This window comes from Tachypleus tridentatus, chromosome 7 (genome assembly GCF_004210375.1).
Source record: "Tachypleus tridentatus isolate NWPU-2018 chromosome 7, ASM421037v1, whole genome shotgun sequence".
NCBI classification, from domain to species: domain Eukaryota; kingdom Metazoa; phylum Arthropoda; class Merostomata; order Xiphosura; family Limulidae; genus Tachypleus; species Tachypleus tridentatus.
The window spans coordinates 186,093,171-186,115,927 of NC_134831.1; the positions used below are offsets into that span (position 1 = coordinate 186,093,171).

At 32.2% G+C, this 22,757-nt stretch overlaps 1 protein-coding gene and 1 long non-coding RNA gene across 5 annotated transcripts in view; one reads left to right on the top strand and one right to left on the bottom strand.

The window, feature by feature from the left end:
• Remo (Remoulade) overlaps nt 1-22,757 on the bottom strand; it is a 104,142-nt gene that overhangs the window by 72,813 nt on the left and 8,572 nt on the right. The gene's annotated exons all lie outside the window — the stretch shown is intronic.
• On the top strand, nt 124-14,928 carry LOC143257496 (uncharacterized). Of its 2 annotated transcripts, none has more exons than XR_013031886.1 (3): nt 124-331; nt 7,977-8,054; nt 12,143-14,928. It is a non-coding gene; the product is annotated as an uncharacterized LOC143257496 (long non-coding RNA). The 2 variants fall into 2 exon arrangements; XR_013031885.1 differs by lacking the exon at nt 124-331 and adding an exon at nt 3,964-4,340.

A 22,757-nucleotide genomic window follows, 5' to 3' on the forward strand; every position in this document is an offset into this window, starting at 1 on the left:
ATGATCACTAATAAAACATAATAACGTAGTATAAAAAATACTAGACACTTTATTCTGCTAAACAGTGTACGAATCTCTACAAAATGGAAAAGAAACTGCGTTCTAATTTTGGAACTAGTACACCTTGTAAGACGCTACATTGTGGAAGACGCACCCTAATTTTGGAAAGACGATTCAAAGAAAAAAATATTTTGACTCAGCAACCAACATCTTGATGCAGCTTTGACTTTTTTCAACCTACTGAGTAAATACAGTCAAATACATCATATTCTTCATAATATATCGACAATATCAGTTGAATGTTTCAGGCTATTGAGAATACTTGTAATTGGTAAGTAATAAGATTATGATCTGTATGAGAGGCCGTTTTGAGTAGACCCTAAAATAAGTAACCTCTTGCTTTAACCCATCACTTTTGTCTTGCAAGACACATGGGGATTTTTCAAGTTATTTTTAAAGGACAAAAGTGCGTCTTACAAGGCGTAAAATACGGTAAGTTCTATTGAGATTGTGTGATACATTCTCTAGGCTATACGGTCAAAGAACTTACCAATATTATTTTATTGAATAGTTATATTGCGTTCTACTTACCTTTTTGTACGCAGGGCAGCTTTGTGACTGTCACATGGAACGGAAGTACTTTCGCTTTTTGGCGTATTTTTGTTTCTAAGTGACCAGTTACACAGAGAATGTGTTTTGTGTATGCAAATTTGGCACTTTCAATGATCGATCGTCATCTCAAGGAAGGATGGATAATTTTGTTTTGGTTTGCTTTGAATTTCGCGCAAAGCTACACGAGGGCTATCTGTACTAGCCGTCCCTAATTTAGCAGTGCAAGGCTTGAGGGAAAGTAGCTAGTCATCACCACCCACCGCCAACTCTTGGGCTACTCTTTTACCAACGAGTAGAGGGATTGACCGTCACCTTAATCGTACCCATGGCTAAAAGGGCAAGCATGTTTGGTGTAACGGGGATTCGAATCCGCGACCCTCAGATTAAGAGTCGAATGCCTTAACCACCTGGCCATGCGGGACCTATTGTTTTGAAATCGCCAATACTCGTAGATGAAGGCCAGTTCCTGTTTTGTTAAATTATTTTCTGCATACTTACTAATCGTGTTCTCTACATAGTTGAGACAGCTGATACTGTTATTAAAAACATACGAAACAATGAGACTAGTTTCAGTTAATTTTATTAGGATTATTTCGTATTTTACACTGAGGTGTATTACTAAAATATTTTTACCTGACTGGCTGTTTGTTGTTATTAGTACAAGGGCGGATCCAGGATTTCTCGAAAGAAGGGAAAGGGGCATTTTCCATCAAATTATGAAATTTGTTGAAAAAAATCGCTTTCTGTATTAGGTCCATGAATATGTTCGTCTGGTAATCAGTCGTAAAACAATATCTATCAAATGTCATTTGCTCTGAAGACATAAACTGAACAGTTTTTGGACTTAAGTAATTTTGCTTTTTAAAATAAACGTGAACAAATTTTAAGTCTTAATAGGACCGGATTAAGAATCTACGAGTCTTGGAGCTGAAGATTTCCAGCAGGCCTACTAACATTATTTCATAATACACCACCAGGCCTACTAACATTAGTTCATAATACAAGCAAATGAAGTGGCCATTCAAGTTTTGGATCTACCAAAATATCATCAGATTGATGTTATTTCAGGAAATGGTGATAATTACTAACGACAATTAGCCTGATAAGTTTTTACGAAAGAGAAATTAGAAATGAATATCAAGTTTTCGTCAGAGTCAGAAGCGAATATAGAAATTTTTAAAAGGCGGGGTTCAGTCTGTAAAAAGGGTACACGCATATGAATAATAATATATTTGCGACTTTAAAATGTACATTTCGAAACCATTTTCATTGATATTTTGATATCAACACACACACACACACACAGTAATGTGTCGTGCAGCTATAACAACTTGCTGGACGCACTGCATGTTATTAATAAGAGAAACAGTCAAGCAGTTTTCTACTTTCTATAGCTCACACACTGAGACAAATTACCACATATTTTCAATGAATATGCTCTGCTGGACCCTTACTTCACAAACAGAATTTTAAGGCAATTAATCCATCACGAACTACACGAAATATAAAATATCCAATTTTGGCTGAATTTCCTTTTCTTTTTCTTTGCACAAAAATGTTATTTGATAGAAAAACATACTTAACTTTTATAGATATTTTTTTAAAATTTGGTACACTGATAGACCTTTTCAATTTCGGTCTAAATAAAGCCACATGTACAAAGTTATTCAACATAAAACAATTCAGTTATGAAAATGATTTTGCACAAGCTTGGGAAAAAGTTACATGAACTATCGGTCTACAGTTTCTTGTTGTTTTTTTTTAATTTCGCGCAAAGCTACACTGTGGCTATCTGCGCTATCCATCCTTAATTTAGCAGTGTATGACTAGCGGGAAGGCAGCTAGTCATCATCTCCCACCGCCAACTCTTGGACTACTCTTTTACTAACGAATAATGAGATTGATTATAACTTTATAACGCTCCCACGGCTGAAAGGGCGAGCATGTTTGGTGCGACGGGGATTCGAACTTTGCGACCCTCAGATTACGAGTCGAACGCTTTAACCCACCTGGCCATTCTGAGCCATACAGTTTCTTCTACAGCTTTACCTAAGAGTAATAAAAATAGATGGTTTTAGTTTTTGTTGTTCAGATTAAAAATAGCTGATTTACAGCAGTAAAACTTTAAGGTAAAAGAACGTGCAGATACAAGTATTAGTCAAATCAAGCATATGGGTGAACGGTTTTCATCCATTGCCAAGGTTTAAGCACAAATTAGCTAAATGTTACAAAGTCTCTTACTTAAAGAGCATATAGCATCACGCGCTTGATAAGGCTGTATCGAATGCATACGGGCGATGACAAGTAACTGCTGATCTTGCTTCCACAGCGTTACTATATGGGAAGTTATTAACAGTGTTTTAAAGAGAAAACTACCAAATTATATTAAAAAATCTGGTTGGGACTGTTCCAAACAACCGGGATGCAATTCTAAATCTATTGTTAGTTACTATCCAGTGTTACTTTCTTACTAGCCGTGGTTTGTTAATGTGTTGATAAAATGTCATGATATCTAATAAAAAACACATTGTGAAAAAAGTGCAACATAAGAAGTATTGAGCGTGCTACTTAAAGCATTGAAATTAAAATTGGTGGACAAATTGGTAGCAACACTTATAGCATTTACAAGAATTTTACAACCAGCATTTATCTATTAGTCAGCTGGATCGCGTATTTTGTTTCACGCACCACCAGGCGTGAAATTAAATAAAAACTGCAGCCTGACTAACTAATGACTGAATATTTTCTGTCAAATTCTTATCAATGCTTTAAGTGTGGCTACTGACTTTAAAGCCATTTTTATTTCATTCCTTTTGTTCATACGTTGAATCATTTTTTAACTGCACCTTTTTCCACATGTAAAATGTTTTTGATTATATTTGTCGTATATAAATAACACATGCACACAAATACATACAAGAAATTTAGAAAATGCGTATTTCTGAATGAAAATAGTTGGCACAGATATACCATATTTAATTTATAATAAATGCATATTTCGTTTCACAAAATAGCATTTTGTTTCAATACGGCAAAGTTATTTTAAAAACAAAATACTTTACACATTTTATTAATTATATGCAAAAATGTCATTTTTACCGACATTGTAATCATCACAAAAAAAATCTAAATTATCCCTTTTTTTCTAGAACATTACAACAGAAAATTAAAATTACTTATACAATGTGGCCTTAGAATTTTTTATTCAATTTAGAATACATAATATTTCCACACACACATGAAAGAGAGTGCCATAAAACTTGCATAGTTTATCTATCTTTCTAACTTCCGTTGTCCCCCAGCGGATAGTCTGTGCACTTATATTACCAAAAACTGGGTTTCAATAACCACGGTTAGCAGAACACAGACAGACCAATGTGTAGCTTTGCACTTAACTACAAATGAAGAAATAACTAACATGGAAATGGCTTAAAATTATTCCTATATCTGGTCAAGCAGAGCCCTAACAGTCAGATTGAATAAACTACTGCTCAGATGTCAAAATTATTATTCCACTGTCGCAGACCTTTATACCCTATTGCTGTCAGTTCCGTGAAATATAAGCTCTGTATTGGTAAGAGAGAATTTATGATAGATATATTTAGAAAGCTCAGCGGAAGGCACGCCATTTTACAAGTACTTCTGATATCTCTATAAAGCAAAAGTTGTGTCGGTGACAAATTCTCCCTAGAAATTGACAGTTTAGCTTGAAGATGTATATATACAATGTAAGTACTAAGTTCAACCGAAAATTACAGGGTAGCAGAAAATGTTGAAATAAATAGTTTTGTCTGCAATATGCAGAAAGCGAAGTTCGGTATTTATACACTTTTAAAAATACGAAATTAAAACATTCATGTTATTAAAATTTGCTCTGTATATTTAAAGCCAACTTTATTGATATGCACTGATAATAAGGTACTTTAATTAAATTTTGAATGTAAAACTGTAAAACGTTGTGACATGCAATTTTTACCTATTCGTAGCAAAACAGTTAACTCTCTCAATATGTACTCGGCCCCACGGACAGACCACGTGAACATTTTTTATTCGTATATAGTTTTATTACCATAACTAGTAACGCACTAAGTTTATATTCACAAAATTTACAGAACTTAGTAAACATTACAAGTTGTTTGTACCGACAAAAAAGTTGTTTTTAATGAAGTATTTTTACTGAAGATTTTCCCGTCAATATATCGAGTTTTTTTTACCAGTTCGAGTGCAAAGTAAGTTCATATTAAGATTACAAATACTTATTCATCTAAAAAATCTCAAATGTCATTTGCATAATAGCTAAAAACCAAAATACATTTCAAACGTTTTTTTTTTCAATAAAAACTTATACATTACCTGTTCCTCTACCCTAACCCTATACAAGATTAGTCAAATTAACCAATCTTGTAACCACAAAAAGGAAAAAAAAAGATCGAAATAAATCTAAATTACCCATTCTTTCCTTTCTAAAAAAACTATAATTTGTAACAATAAACTACATTTATTTATCCTTTAATCTAAAATTAGTCTTATTTTGAAAGTGCCTGTCCGTGAACAATTTTCGCTTGTCAATTAACCTAAACTTATCCCTTTTCTCTCTTTGTACAATGTGGATTTTACAATCTTGCTTTAATTTTTTTAATGGTATTTAGTTTTATTCTTGCGTGTAATGGGAACAATCAGGTACTTCAGGATTTCTTCCTTTACGGCTGTTAATATTATAGAACGCAAAATACTTTGTTACTACATGACAGTCGTGATTTTCACCCCCGAACACAAGTGCATCTGACCCCTTCCAAGGCCATGTCCATGTAGGTAATGAATTAGTATACTAAGTTTCATTTTGTAAAGCGAAAAGTTTACCTGCTAGCAGGAACTAATATTAATGGACAAATGAAAATAAAAATAGACAGGAATTCTTCAAAATAGAGTGTTAAGGAATTTATCCATTCAAATGGGCAGTTGACGATCCCGTGTCTGTTCACATGCATTCAATATTGTAACAGTTTCCAGTTTCCCGCCTGTTAAAAAAAAAGTAATCATACGAAAGAGAGGGCATGATGAACACGAATGACCTTCCTGATAAGTTTTGGAAATGGAAATTATATATCGCAGTACATCTACAGAGTCGTATAAAACCTCCATTAGGTGTAGGATTTCTACGCATAGAGGAAATGACGAAATGAAATTTATATAACGAGTTGTGTTTAAGATTTTAATGATGATTATTTTCTCAGATTTTAGAAAATCCTAAAACAATGAAGAATATGTTGCATAATGAGGGCACTTCGCATTGCAAATGGCAGGGTTCAAATCCCCGGAACGCACACTCCTGTATTCACTAGTGACCGACATTCTCAAAGACGTAACGTAGCTGAACATACTGTGGGACAGCAATATGTTAACATTCTGCACTTAATTAGATCTAGGTATGCCTTCAGCCTATACTTGTACTCAAAAACGGAATAACTTTTTAACAGTGCGTTAAAGTATCAGGTCATCCCATAAGTAATGTCCGAAAATTTAACAAAGAAAGTGCAGCATAATTTCTGTCTTTGTAGCAGGCTTTAATGACTAAAATATGTAGTAGGACGTGTATAAAATTATTTAGACAAATAAAAGAAACTAACCCAACTCTACTTTTTCAGATCATTAATCAAATAAACCCTTATGAAAATGGATGTTTATCAGTTTAAAAAAGGTAATAGTGCAGCAGAAACTACACGACACATTCAAGGTATTTATGGTGCAGTCTCTCAATGAAATAAAATATCGAAGGTGGTTTCAGAAGTTCAGGTCAGGTGACTATAACTTAAGTGATGCGCCACATTCAGGTCGTCCTGTTTAGTTTAATGATGACTTGCTGATGGCTGCACTTGATAAAGATTGTGCTGTAACATTTGAAGAACTAGTATATAAGCTTAATTCAACCTATTCAACAGTTCATCATCATCTGCAGCAGCTTGGAAAGGTGTCAAAACTTGGAAAATGAGTTCTCTTTGATTTGACAGAAGCCAACCTTAGAGCAAGAGTGGACATTTGCTCTTCTCTACACTCTTGTGAACGTAACTTACTTTTTTGGGGCATGTTGGTGACTGTAGATGAAAAATTGATATCTTATAAAAATATTAAGTGCCACAGATAATTGCTTAGTGCAGATACACTGGCTAAAGCACAGCCCAAAGTGGATCTCCACCCTAGGAAAGTCTTCTTAAGCGTTTGGTGGGATATTGTTGGTGTGATCCACTTTGAGTTGCTGCCACTCAATGTAACGATTACATCAGACTTCTACTGTCAACAGTTAGAGTGCTTGAATGATGCACTGAAAGAAAAGAGGCCTGCTTTGATCAGTTGTAAAGGTGTTGTGTCACATCAGGAAAATGCATGGCCCCATACAGCAAGGATTACATCTACGAAGATTGAAGTGCTAAACTGGAAAAAACTTCCACATCCTCCTTATTATCCAGACCTTGCTCCCATCTAATTATCATCTATTCCAAAGTTTGCAGAACTATCTTGATGAAAAAGAGCTTGAAGCACATGGAGATGTCAAAACTAACCTCTCTACATTTTTTTCCTTCCAAACCCCAAATATTTTATAGAAGTGGCATTCAGAAGCTTATGAATCGTTGGCAGGAAGTAATTAATAATAATGAAACATACATTACTGATTAAATAACACTAAAAGTGCTTAAAGTCCTCTCTTTTTCTGAATCTAAAATCAGACATTACTTAAGGGATGACCTGATACACACACACACCATATGAACATTTAAGAACTTTTCTATATAGCAGGAGCAAAGAAGCAACAAAAATGTATTAAATTTATCCAAACTCCTCATACTGAAGCTTTCAAATAGTTTTATATAATTCTAGGATAATTTCAATAAGTTATTATGGAATATAGATGTTAATTTAGATCCGTATCTATCGACTATCCCCAACATTCATTTTCTCTATTTGCGACAAAATCTACAACACATTTTAAAGAGGCATTCTCCAAGCTCCTCGAGAGAAAATATTTGCATATTGTTAAATAATTCTGTAACACGTTCAATAAGTTATTGAAGAAGAACAAAGATAATTTAGACCCTTACAATCCAATTATCTGGTATTCAATTATGACAGCCTTTGTTATATCTCCATTTTTATTTCTTGGTGAGTAAATGTTATCATTCAATGTGAATGCTTATGTGTTTTGAAATTGTACTCAAAGGTATAGCAAAATAAGCTATTCTATATGCCCTAAGTGAAATAAACTATGCAATAATTCCCACAAGTAAGCTTATACTACTTTCTGCTAAAAATGTATGAATACAGGTTGAAAAAAAAAATTAAGGCTTTATATCAATCTCTTTTATTTTCAGGTTATTCACTGGGAAAATGAGGCAGTGGAAAACTGGTGCTTTCAAGCAGAAGAAATTGGCAGAAAAGGTGGATTAAATGTAATAATTATCCAGAATGATTTAATTTTTTAAATACAAATCCATATCAATTGTTACTGAAGGAACAAACAAGACATATGAGGGTGGGCCTAGCTGCAATAATTCAAATACATTACAAAAAAATATCCTCAGTCTGCAAAATAAACTTATAAGAAAACCTGATATAGGCTTAAAAGATGCAGAACTGGCTGAAATAATTGAAAATTGTGCTGTCTGTAACACATATTAGAAACCTTTTGGTAATAATCCTGCATTTACCTATTAACATACTGTAAGAACAGTTATTTCATCAAATCCAACTCTTTTGGCCAGATGAACTGATCAATGAACAAAAAAAGTTATTGTAACTAAGGGTCCAATGCCACTGATTGATATTCCTTTTCTGCCAAAGAATGAAACATTCCTTATCATTTCACAAAAAAACTAGTATGATTGTATGAAAAAATGAAATACTTTTGAAGAATTGGTTAGTTTACTTCAATCCTTCATATAGTGTCATATGTTTCTGCTGTAAACTGTTCCACAGAAAAAACAAATGAACTGCCTCTACTCAAGGGTTTTATTTTTGACAACATTTGTCAACTGCACTAAAGGACCATGAGCTGTATATAACAAACATGCAAAAATGATAGCACCTAAAACGTGCAGTTCTGGGCAAGAGTGGGGTTAAAAATGTAAATTTGAAGTTGATAAGGCAAGAGGAAATATACTTGAGAATGGTTTTAACTTCAATAGTTGCCATCTTTCTGTGACACAACTGAAAAGCTTAGTAACCTAAATACTGGTAACTTTCTTGAGCAAGTAGAATTACCACCAAGTTCAATGAAACTACAGAAAAACATCTGATACAAATTCAGCATAAGTAAATGAGTGACAACTATCTCAGTCAAACAATACAGAATGAATTCACTAAGTTTCTTGGGAGTCATGTGCAAAATATAGTTAAGGAAGTTTCATTTGCTAGATATTTTGATGTAATAATGGAATGTATTCCCGATATTAATAATTGCTTCTGATTACCCTATTACCATATCGGATGATGCTCATGTTTTAACACATTTCACTGGATTTACCACTGTTGATCACTCCAGTAAGAGAAGATTGATTAAAAGCATTTTTGTCTTATGTGGAGAAACTGAATGTTGATATTAACAACTGCAGGGGCCATTCTTTGGATAATGGCTTCAGTATGAAGGGCATCAAGAAGGGTGTTCAGAAAAGGCTGTTGGATGTAAATAAAAAGGCAATACACATGTCCTGTGCCAGCCACACACTAAATCTGTTGATATTAGATGCTGTAAGGTCAACAATGTATGCCTTTAGTTTTTGTAACATTTTGGAATCACTACATGCCATTTCAGTAGGTCAGTGCAACATTGGGCAATTATGAAGAAGTTTGTAACTGATTTAAGTTTAAGAAGTTATAAAGTACACCTTGGAAAAGTAGAAGTAAAGTATGTGATGCTTTGAATACATTGCACAGATATACCACTGACACTGACAAGAAAGATGCAGCTATAGTCTCGGACACACCTAGTTCGATAAGATATACCACTGACAGTGACAAGAAAGATGCAGCTATAGTCTCGGACACACTTAGTTTGAGAGGTCAGGATTTCCAGAGAAAAAACCAAAAAAGAAATGGTGATTTTTTATTATGAAAGTAAAGAACAATTAGATAACACTACTCTTGAGGCTGAGTACCAACAAAGTGTTTTCTTTCCACATACCATTACTGCTCATGTAGCATAACCAAGCAATTTCCTCAAGTGAAAGCTTTCTATAATGTCTTTGGCATCCATCATTCAATCAACAATAAGAAAATAGCTTAGGTTAAAACACTCTACAAGCTAGTTGTGTGAGGACTACAAATATAATAGGGAAAATTGACTCCAATGATTTGCATTTAGAAGTATCATGTCCAATTAAAGCACTACCATGCAATGTCTCTCTTCACCACTTCAGATTCTTGACTACATTTTTTAAGAAAATTTGGTAAATTTACATCCAAATTTGATTACTGCTTTGCATTTAGAGTTGACTGTTTGTAGTTGCTTCAGGTGAAATAACTTTCTCGTGTTTGAAGCTAATAAAAATCTACCATTCCTAAGAACATTTGAATGGTGTTACTCATATATCCACCAAGCATAAAATTGCAAGAGAGGTGCCTTATGACAATCTTACCAGGTATTTTGCAACACTTAAAACATGCAAGTTACATTTACAGAGCTATATGTTCACAATAAATAACAACATTTTATTAAATTAAAATAAAAGATAATTTACTTTGAGGAGAAGTAGAGGAATTCAGATGCTAACATCACAAGCCTCTGGCTCTACTGTAAGAAAGGTAATTACTATAATGGAGAACATGGACATCATGAGCTAATCTTTCATTTGGTGTCCTATTATAATCACCTTTATTAGGTTTTATTTGAGTTTATTTCTTTAATAACAAGATGTAGATTCTTCACTGCTCTTCCACAGATCATTGATACTCAACAAAATCATTCACTGCCTTCTCCAAAGTTTTATAAATGTCAGTTTGTCCAATTGCTGGAATATTATGAACAAATTCTTATTGAAATATATTATAAAACATATCTACCTTTTGTAATCACTTATAATTTCCTATTTTTAATATTAGATACCACATAGATGTGAATCAATGAAATTTCATAAAACCCAAACCATCTCAGTCTGCTTGTTGCAGAGGGCTATTAAGAGCCAAGATACTCTTATTGCTTTATACAGTTAATAAAACTCAAAATGGGTACACTAAATATAATCTTTACCTGGGAAACATAAATATTCTCTATGGATCATTTAAACTGATTACTATCCTGGACAAACTCTTGTAACATTTCTGGTTAATTCTTATCACTAACTGTTGTTGCATCATTTCTATCCCTTTGGTAATTTACTGTTTGGTAATACGTGAACATCTAGGTCAGTGCCGATTTTATAACGTACCTCATTTATTCTTATTAAGTCATTTTAAGCATAATGAAATAATTTAATATATACTACATGTTTTGACAGAGCATTGATCTGTTTTCTTCTGAATAGCTGAGTGTGTTTCCTTATTTTGAAAAATATACTTTTCTTACACTTCCATTAACAATAATTAGAATGACTTTTTTCACAAGTTGCTTATCATATCATCAATATTAACAATAATATTGGCCATAATCCCAATAATATCTTATAAGGTCAACCAGATTGGGATATTCAAGTTAGTCCTAAACACATATATAAAATTAAAAATGCAAAATCTATATAATAAAAGCATAATTATAAAAATTAAAAATAATGAAGTACAATATATAAAATAATAAAACCAACTCTGTTAATGAAAATAACAATAATTGAAAAATACAGTACACTTTATTTGGGGACCATAGAAACACTGTCTATTTGCCTGAACTGCTTACAGCAGTAAGAACATGCTAAGGACTTAAAAACTCCTCCAGAAAATCATCATTAAAAAGCAGCAATCCAGGAAGAACTTTGAAAACCTTCTGATCTCTCAAAGATACAATTGTATAAAAATAATAAATATATGTGTGTGTTTATAGCTATCTCTACATCATAAGTATACTTTATTAATTTTACTGTTAGTTCATTTTTATGTTTATTCACTTCCATATAACTTTGAATACTAACTCCATGAATTATGTTTCATTCCTCCTATTAACTACTTTTCTAGTTTGTTAAAAGTAGTTATCTTGTAGCTGATTTCACTTACATTATATATTTGTATTTAATCATGTTCAGCTTAATACAAGATATGGCATGTACAGTACTATTTTAAATCCACCACAAATGTCTATTGTGTTTTGTAAAATCCTGTTTTTGTTCTGAATTGTTTATGTTGTAAACTTATTTCTTTCTGCATGAATTTTAAAGCTTGTGCCAAGTTAAAATTTTTAGTTTTAACTGATTTTGGTCTGTTTATTGTAAATGATGCCCATAAATTATCTGAACCATTTACAAATTAATAACTTCAAAACTATTATAAACAGAACACTTCATTTTTTTACTTGATAAAGAACTTGTAAAATTTTTTTCCCTCCTTTCTGTTACAGATCCATTGTAGGAGCATTGCTAGATAAAAGGGTGCAGTGTGTGTGCGTGGTTTGCTTTGCTGAATCCTGATCAATTGTATCAGTGCAAGGAAATTACCAATGCATTTATGAAAAAGACCTCAACCAAGAAGAGCATTAAAGCTTGATTTGAAAAATTCCTAGTATCTGGTAGTGTGTTACAACAAAAGGGACATCCAAATGTATTTAATGCAACGGGTGATTGTGTGAAAGGCATTTATTAAAAGCCCATTCATCATGTTTCCCTTGAACTGAACTTGCCAAAAGGCACAATGAACAAACTTATATACAAAAAACTTTGTTTGCATTCCTACAAAGTGCCATTATGTAGGCCCTTGAACCAGATGACAGACATATGTCTTAGAAATTTGCAGTGGAAATCCTCGACCAGATATATCAGGATAATGAATACTTGGAAAAAGTTTATTTTTCAAATGAGGCTACATTTAGTGTTTTCGGTCACATCAAATGGCATAATATTTGTATTTGTATGGGTGGATGGGTCACAAAAACACAAGGTAATCAATACAATGAGAAATGTGATTTCAGATAACTGGAGGAATACAGTCTCACCTGGACATTCTTTAAAAAATAAAAGACGCAAGTTTCGGAGTATACTGTGACAAGAAAAAACTTAAGTTGTTCAACAAGATAAATAAAACTAGAATGTTATATCTGTAACAATTTTGAAATTATCAATTTTTAAGATGGGTCAGATAATTTATAGACACCCTGTATTTTCAACTAATTTAACCTACTTAATATTTCTTTAGTTCTGATATATGACTAATCAGTATTTTCGTAACAGTTAACCTTCAATTTTGTATCCAGTCACTTTATAATTTTGTAATTAGTCTACCACATTTAATTTTGTTTTTCATCCAACTTCATTAAATTTTGACTGTGTACTTACATTAACATCTGCAACGTTTACCTTATAATACTATGTATTCCACTTTTATAAATTTTTAAAAGTTAACTCATTTCTGCAACTATTTTAATCTTGTAAGCAGTTTGTTAAATTTTGGTTTACTTTAAGTAGTAGTTTTAGTTCTGTATTCAACTTAAACTACTTTACTACTTCCTATTTATCACAATTTTCTTTTCTTTTTTGTGTTACATTTTAATATCTAATAATTTTATTTATTTACCTAATTTTATAACATTTTATAAATGGAGGCATTTTCTATTTTGTGATTTTATTTAACTTTAATTTTGTTGATTTATCTTGCATAATATAATTTTCAAAATATAACATGATCCCATATAATACACCCACTGCAGAGCCAAATTATTTACTAGGCACAGTATCTAGGGTCTATGAAAACTATGGGTCCATGAAAAATTTCCTTAAGAATTAATCTTAAGAGGACCAAAAAATAACAAGCACAGAAACAAAATACACATTTTACTGTAAAAACATTATTACATCTTGAAGTTGTATGATATATTTTTGTGTATATGCATTAGTTTGTGCACTCACATTGACATAAATATATTTTACCAAAAAGGCTTTTTTATTCCATAACTTATTTCATACCAAGGCATTTTAGATAGAATTCAATATATTACAGGGTATTAGTAGATTATTGATAAAGATGTTAATTTATACAGTGTTTGCACAGCTATGGTGATGTATACTTAAAATCTTTTGGTTTAACTTATATGGCTAGTAGGGCCTACGAACAAAGGGTGCCAAACCCTATGATTGTCTTGACTTAGCACTGACCCACTGATCTTCATGAACAGGGTCAAATTTGCCTTATCATTATAAATAATAGAGACACAGGTTTATGCAATATCGTATTCAAAGTAACTCTTTCATGACAAAATGTTAGTGCTTGTGTAATTTCTAACTGTGCACTCTCCACAATGCTTGCTAGCTTTGCAATCATGATTGTTAAAGAAACTGCCCAAATTTTAAAGTATCTAGAAAAATCACTAATATAGAGTTCACTTTAGCACTTCCTACGTATATGTACCTTCAAAATGCAACATTTCTAGCAAGTATGTATTATCATTCACAATGTATATCAGAAAACATGGTTTGTATTGGCCATAAAAAACAAAACAGATACTTTCATTTTGCTTTGTGCATATATGTATCCTAACTTCTAGATAACTTTTTAATGACAAAATGCAATTCTGAAAATTATGGTAGTTTGTTGGAACCACCTATATTTGATAACATGCCCTTTATTTATAGCATGAAGTTTTGTGTCATCAGAGATCTGGCTACCATAAATTACAGATTCATCAGTTAGCTCATAATTTAGCCTTTTAACATTTAAGTTTTAGGTTTAGGCATAGGAAAGCATTGTTGTAGCTGAAAGAGATACTACTGTATATTTCATCCTTCTATAATTAATAACGAGCACATCACTGCTTAATGACATTAAACTTTTTTCACCAAATTCTCTAGGTTTTCTAAAAGTAGCTAGCTAATATTCTGCTTTAAACAAAGATTATATACAACAACAATTGTTCAGTACAGCTTGCACTTGTTTGTTTCTCAAAATGAGGTTCACATACATATCCCTTACACAAGTTACTAAGAGATGTAGATTCTCCTCCCTTGAACACCTATAATGTGTATAATCATTAGTGAAAGTAATCTAGAATTATGGGACTCTGTACTAAAAGTGTTTATTCATACTAAACACTGACATATCATTGTCTTCATTTCATGTACACATATTTCTTCTGTGCAAACAGCCATTAACACAGAAATCAGCTAATTTCAATAAAGACCTCAGAAGTGTTTGTTATACAGATAAAGAATCTGTTTTCTGTGTACAGTTACGTTTGTTGTTCAGCTTCATTTCTCCTCTGCTTCACTCTTTAGACTCATTATTTTTTGCAGAATTATTTTCACGATGTCACAGTAATTATCACCATAACTTATACAATTTCTGGTTCTATTTATATGAGGTAGATAACATTATTTGAATTAGTTTTCAGCCAGAAAGGCATAAATGTTATTAGATAATGTCACCACCTGATTGGTAAATTGAGATTTACAGATGGATGCTGGTAACATTCATTCAAGTTGAGAGAGTTAATGTACTCTAGGATCTGCTGAATGGAAGAGATACTTTATAATTTCCTTTTGGAAGTCATTGCAAATGAATTTACACATGCACCTCTAATAATGTTAATAAAATACCACTTGCCTTGCAGCATGTACAAGTAATAACAAACCTTCCATACTCACAGAGCAATATATATTACTGATACTATTAATAAACTTTACCCCTTACATAACTACGAGCATACTTCAATAATGTTGATCCTAGGTTCTACAGTTTAAGGGCCCTATGTCCTCCCATCTCAAAATTCAGGGAAATTGTGGAAATTCTGATTGACACCAATAAGAAATTGTTTTTCAAACTGAAAAGTACAACTAAGAATATACATTTAGTTAATAGGACTGTTTTGGCCTTATTTTGCTACTTAATTCTATATTATTAAAAAAAACATATTATTGTTGTTATTCTACAACACTTTTCAAGTTTCCAAAATCTTAAATAATCTGTGTGGATATGACACACTAGACACACCTAAATTAGTTGTGCTAGATCCAGAATGTAATGGGTGAGCACATCACTAGTGCATTGATATTAACATAATAAGAGAGAGTTCAGAGGGTCTCTTGGATTATATCACATTAGTAGAGTATTTTTGTACATATTTTATTGCTCACCAAAATTGAAGTGATGATACAAATGCTCGTATCCTTAATTAACTTTTTTTATTTCTAGATTTACATTAATGAACCATAAACAGCATAAAGAAAAGTGAAATTAATGTAATGTTTTGAAAACTAAATTTCTTAAAACGTACAATTTCTTAGAAGGGATGGTTAACACTCTTTAAATAAAATAATTCATTACTTGTGTATGCTAAAACATATTTGTAAATATTGGCTTTAGTTGTGTTTCTTTGTAATAATTATTTCCATGAATTAACTCTTTTTTTTTTTCTTCCAACCCTTGGATTATTTAATTCCGTATTGAAATGCTCCTCATGTATGAGCACTTCATCATCTGATTGATAGTCATTTTTTTCAGGTTACAATGACTGCATCTTCTTTAATCATATGGTAATCAGGTTTTCCTCTCTGGTTAACATTTTCACTTGTAGTCTCATTCATACCATTCTGTTGATCTAATTACTTTTGTCATCAAACAAGTAATTATCTCTTCCAATTAACTTCTTAATATCTTTATAAACATCACAGTATGGTGAATTATCAATTCTAGTCCATGTTACTTGAATTTTCTGTTCAAACATCTGAAGCATCTCTTGTAATGCTTTCATGATTTCCTCTAACAGAGCTTCTTCCTTAACAAATTCAATCACTTCACCACTTTCCGCACACTTTAGCAGCTTGATAAAGCAAGTAAAAAATGCAAGTTATTTGATACAATATGTTAATTTTGCCATATCCTTCAAGCAAGTCTTTGGGTATTTATCTGCCAGTACTTTGAAAGTTGTACTAAAATACTTTTTATGACTCTTTCATAATCCATACTTGTCTCTCCCACTTTCATTGTTTACAAGTAAACAGGAAGTTTACTGAATATACTCAAAATTTTCTTGATATATTTTCTCTTACATCTTTTAAGCTCTTTGTTAACATTCCAGCTTCCAGTCCATACAACAAAACATTCTGAATCAAGCTTTTAAAAAGATGTATCTTCTTATTCTATATACCATCTTTCCTTGTTAACCTCTGTGCCATATTGATGATTCTTTGAGCCTTTCGGTCTTACTGCTTTGCATGTTTTGTATGAATATTTTTTTATAGAAAATCAAACTCCCAATATTTGTTGACCATCTCAATAGGCTGATCCTTGTATGTCCATTTATCTTCTTTCCTTTATGAAATACCACCATTCTTGATTTTTCCATACTGATAACAAAATCATTTCTTTCCACTAATTTTTCACATGCTTTAATTCTCTTATATTGTTTCTGTGGACTAGCCAGTGCAACAATGTCATCCAACAATTTAAATTAGTTATATTCTATTTCCAATAACATTTCTCCATTATTCCTTGTGATCACTTCATCTTCCCAATCACACTGGACATCCTTGTTTCAAGTCCAAAAATTATCTGACCATCCTCCTGGTGAAATAACAATGTTTCTTGTTTCCTTAACATTTCTTAACACTTTCACTAGGAGCTTGGTATGGTGAAGTAGGTATATATAGCCATTTCCAAAAATTGAAGATGTGGGGAGCCACCTCATTTGATTCACTAAATATAAGAATATCTTAGAAAATAAAAAGGATATAAGGCTCTTGTCAATATCAGTAAATTAAGTTTTTAATTGATAAGAAACTACAGACTTTGTATTTGGACATTAAAAACATCTAATGTGAACCAAAATTGCTTTTAACATAGCATATGACACACACACACACAAACAAAACAAAAACAACAAACAAACGACATTAAGTAATTTTCTTTTTGATTTTTACTTTAAAGAAATTAACTAACATGCATCACTAAGATCTAAATTATGATCTATAGTTTGATAACAAACTTATTGACCTGTATTCAGAAAACAGTAATTCAGTAAAATTTTAAATGCAAATTTACATATGTAATGACACTCTCTTTAACTGATAACCACAGGAAAACCCACAGTAATAGGGTTAATCATCCTATACATTCTTCCTCTAATCCCTGTTTATTGTTCTTTATTAGTTTCTGCATTGAAGTGTCCAATTAAAACAATATGATCCTCCTAGATAGATTGTTTAGGCAGAGTATTCATGATGAAACTCTGTAGAATAGACAACAACTACCTGTTATGGAGACACAAGCATAAAGGACAACGAAAGGTGAAAGACTTTTGAAACATCATCCTCTACACTTGTGCCTCTGTAAGAAGCAACTGCTGTCCATTCTACAAAGTTTCATAAATATGATCCTCCTCCTTGCATTGAAGAGTCCAATTAAAACAATAATGTCAACCTCAATATTATCGTTATTCTCATCCTTAGAAAGTCATGTAACGTTTCCACCTTCCCAAGATAGGTAGTTATACACAACAATTATTCTATTTATCTTACTTGTAGGAATTTGTTATTATAAATCCTAGCTTCCATGACTTACAACAGATTAATGGAGGCACTTTATTTGCAATTCTAACCAGTTGCCCTCCTTTCACTGTCTCTTGAGTTTTTTCTTTAACAACTTCCTTAAAGTACCATTTACATCTCTCATACAGTTGTTTAGTCCAAGTTTATTCCTATATCTCTTTAAAATCATTTCTGTTATAAAGTCCAGCCACATTCTAAACACTTTCTTATTTCATCCCATGTTAAAGTCTATGTTCACTTGTTCCTGCCATTTCATTCTAAGAGTCTTTTCACAATTCCTTCCAAGGCTTCAGTTTTTGAGTTCCTATTCATTGATGAGTGTCTTATACTTTTCCATACATCATCTTTTAATTTGTGCAGCAACTCTCTCTCTTTCCATGTTCGGTGTGTTTTCCTTCTCCTTTACTTCACTTTCACCAACTCCCATCTATGTACAATTTTTGAAATCAAAACTTTGTTTTACTGCCCCTTTCCCTCTTGTATCCATTCACTAATTTGGCTACTACTAGTCTGTTCCTTTTTTTTGTATTTTCTTCCTTACTCTATGAACTCATTCAAAGTTGTTTATTTTAATGTTCATCTTTTCATCCAATTTTTTCTTTACTAATTTTTCCATTTTTTCCCCAAGATTCTTGATCAGGTTCTTTAAATCCCTTAACCACAAAATTATTTGGTCTTAAATGATTTTCATGTTCTTTTTAAGCACATTATTTCCTTGTTCACTCTTATGACTTTTCCTCTAAATCTGTCATCTTCTTTTCCTTGTGTTCTCACCACTCTCCAGTTACTTCCTCAATCTTCTCCAACTTATTATTTCCTTCACCCCATCTCATCATACCTATTTTCTTGATTACTGTTCTTTTTATTTGCAGGAAATGCAGAGTTTTCCAAAAGTTTCAAACAGATCCTTCCTTTTATTGTGTGCAAATCACACCAATTTTGACAAGCTACTACTTCTCTCTCTCTCTTCTACCACTGTACAATGATTAGGTTGCAGGACTCCTCTTCATGTAGTGATTTAATGTCTGACCATTAGTAACATGTTGTATACAATGGTTAATGTAAAACTGAAAGGTGACCTGCAGTCAAAATAAGTGTCAAAAAATTGATGAAAGACAATTAAGTCGCATCTAGTAATGAATTTTATGTTAATTTTGGAGATGTAAAATGAATATATTCATTTCTATTACTTAAAACGTACACACCAGAAACTTGTTTGGTAAAATATAGGCCTACACGTGGAAATTTGCATTTGAAAGATATAAAGGCTCAAAATGGTAGATGCACCACTGAGTGCACAGTGTACTCTTTACAAAGGAACACATACTTAGATGTGTGAGATTCCCACAATCAATTATCAATTCTAGTCCATGTTACTTGAATTTTCTGTTCAAACATCTGAAGCATCTCTTGTAATGCTTTCATGATTTCCTCTAACAGAGCTTCTTCCTTAACAAATTCAATCACTTCACCACTTTCCGCACACTTTAGCAGCTTGATAAAGCAAGTAAAAAATGCAAGTTATTTGATACAATATGTTAATTTTGCCATATCCTTCAAGCAAGTCTTTGGGTATTTATCTGCCAGTACTTTGAAAGTTGTACTAAAATACTTCTTATGACTCTTTCATAATCCATACTTGTCTCTCCCACTTTCATTGTTTACAAGTAAACAGGAAGTTTACTGAATATACTCAAAATTTTCTTGATATATTTTCTCTTACATCTTTTAAGCTCTTTGTTAACATTCCAGCTTCCAGTCCATACAACAAAACATTCTGAATCAAGCTTTTAAAAAGATGTATCTTCTTATTCTATATACCATCTTTCCTTGTTAACCTCTGTGCCATATTGATGATTCTTTGAGCCTTTCGGTCTTACTGCTTTGCATGTTTTGTATGAATATTTTTTTATAGAAAATCAAACTCCCAATATTTGTTGACCATCTCAATAGGCTGATCCTTGTATGTCCATTTATCTTCTTTCCTTTATGAAATACCACCATTCTTGATTTTTCCATACTGATAACAAAATCATTTCTTTCCACTAATTTTTCACATGCTTTAATTCTCTTATATTGTTTCTGTGGACTAGCCAGTGCAACAATGTCATCCAACAATTTAAATTAGTTATATTCTATTTCCAATAACATTTCTCCATTATTCCTTGTGATCACTTCATCTTCCCAATCACACTGGACATCCTTGTTTCAAGTCCAAAAATTATCTGACCATCCTCCTGGTGAAATAACAATGTTTCTTGTTTCCTTAACATTTCTTAACACTTTCACTAGGAGCTTGGTATGGTGAAGTAGGTATATATAGCCATTTCCAAAAATTGAAGATGTGGGGAGCCACCTCATTTGATTCACTAAATATAAGAATATCTTAGAAAATAAAAAGGATATAAGGCTCTTGTCAATATCAGTAAATTAAGTTTTAATTGATAAGAAACTACAGACTTTGTATTTGGACATTAAAACATCTAATGTGAACCAAAATTGCTTTTAACATAGCATATGACACACACAAACACATACACACACAAACAAAACAAAAACAACAAACAAACGACATTAAGTAATTTTCTTTTTGATTTTTACTTTAAAGAAATTAACTAACATGCATCACTAAGATCTAAATTATGATCTATAGTTTGATAACAAACTTATTGACCTGTATTCAGAAAACAGTAATTCAGTAAAATTTTAAATGCAAATTTACATATGTAATGACACTCTCTTTAACTGATAACCACAGGAAAACCCACAGTAATAGGGTTAATCATCCTATACATTCTTCCTCTAATCCCTGTTTATTGTTCTTTATTAGTTTCTGCATTGAAGTGTCCAATTAAAACAATATGATCCTCCTAGATAGATTGTTTAGGCAGAGTATTCATGATGAAACTCTGTAGAATAGACAACAACTACCTGTTATGGAGACACAAGCATAAAGGACAACGAAAGGTGAAAGACTTTTGAAACATCATCCTCTACACTTGTGCCTCTGTAAGAAGCAACTGCTGTCCATTCTACAAAGTTTCATAAATATGATCCTCCTCCTTGCATTGAAGAGTCCAATTAAAACAATAATGTCAACCTCAATATTATCGTTATTCTCATCCTTAGAAAGTCATGTAACGTTTCCACCTTCCCAAGATAGGTAGTTATACACAACAATTATTCTATTTATCTTACTTGTAGGAATTTGTTATTATAAATCCTAGCTTCCATGACTTACAACAGATTAATGGAGGCACTTTATTTGCAATTCTAACCAGTTGCCCTCCTTTCACTGTCTCTTGAGTTTTTTCTTTAACAACTTCCTTAAAGTACCATTTACATCTCTCATACAGTTGTTTAGTCCAAGTTTATTCCTATATCTCTTTAAAATCATTTCTGTTATAAAGTCCAGCCACATTCTAAACACTTTCTTATTTCATCCCATGTTAAAGTCTATGTTCACTTGTTCCTGCCATTTCATTCTAAGAGTCTTTTCACAATTCCTTCCAAGGCTTCAGTTTTTTGAGTTCCTATTCATTGATGAGTGTCTTATACTTTTCCATACATCATCTTTTAATTTGTGCAGCAACTCTCTCTCTTTCCATGTTCGGTGTGTTTTCCTTCTCCTTTACTTCACTTTCACCAACTCCCATCTATGTACAATTTTTGAAATCAAAACTTTGTTTTACTGCCCCTTTCCCTCTTGTATCCATTCACTAATTTGGCTACTACTAGTCTGTTCCTTTTTTTTGTATTTTCTTCCTTACTCTATGAACTCATTCAAAGTTGTTTATTTTAATGTTCATCTTTTCATCCAATTTTTTCTTTACTATTTTTTCCATTTTTTCCCCAAGATTCTTGATCAGGTTCTTTAAATCCCTTAACCACAAAATTATTTGGTCTTAAATGATTTTCATGTTCTTTTTAAGCACATTATTTCCTTGTTCACTCTTATGACTTTTCCTCTAAATCTGTCATCTTCTTTTCCTTGTGTTCTCACCACTCTCCAGTTACTTCCTCAATCTTCTCCAACTTATTATTTCCTTCACCCCATCTCATCATACCTATTTTCTTGATTACTGTTCTTTTTATTTGCAGGAAATGCAGAGTTTTCCAAAAGTTTTAAACAGATCCTTCCTTTTATTGTGTGCAAATCACACCAATTTTGACAAGCTACTACTTCTCTCTCTCTCTTCTACCACTGTACAATGATTAGGTTGCAGGACTCCTCTTCATGTAGTGATTTAATGTCTGACCATTAGTAACATGTTGTATACAATGGTTAATGTAAAACTGAAAGGTGACCTGCAGTCAAAATAAGTGTCAAAAAATTGATGAAAGACAATTAAGTCGCATCTAGTAATGAATTTTATGTTAATTTTGGAGATGTAAAATGAATATATTCATTTCTATTACTTAAAACGTACACACCAGAAACTTGTTTGGTAAAATATAGGCCTACACGTGGAAATTTGCATT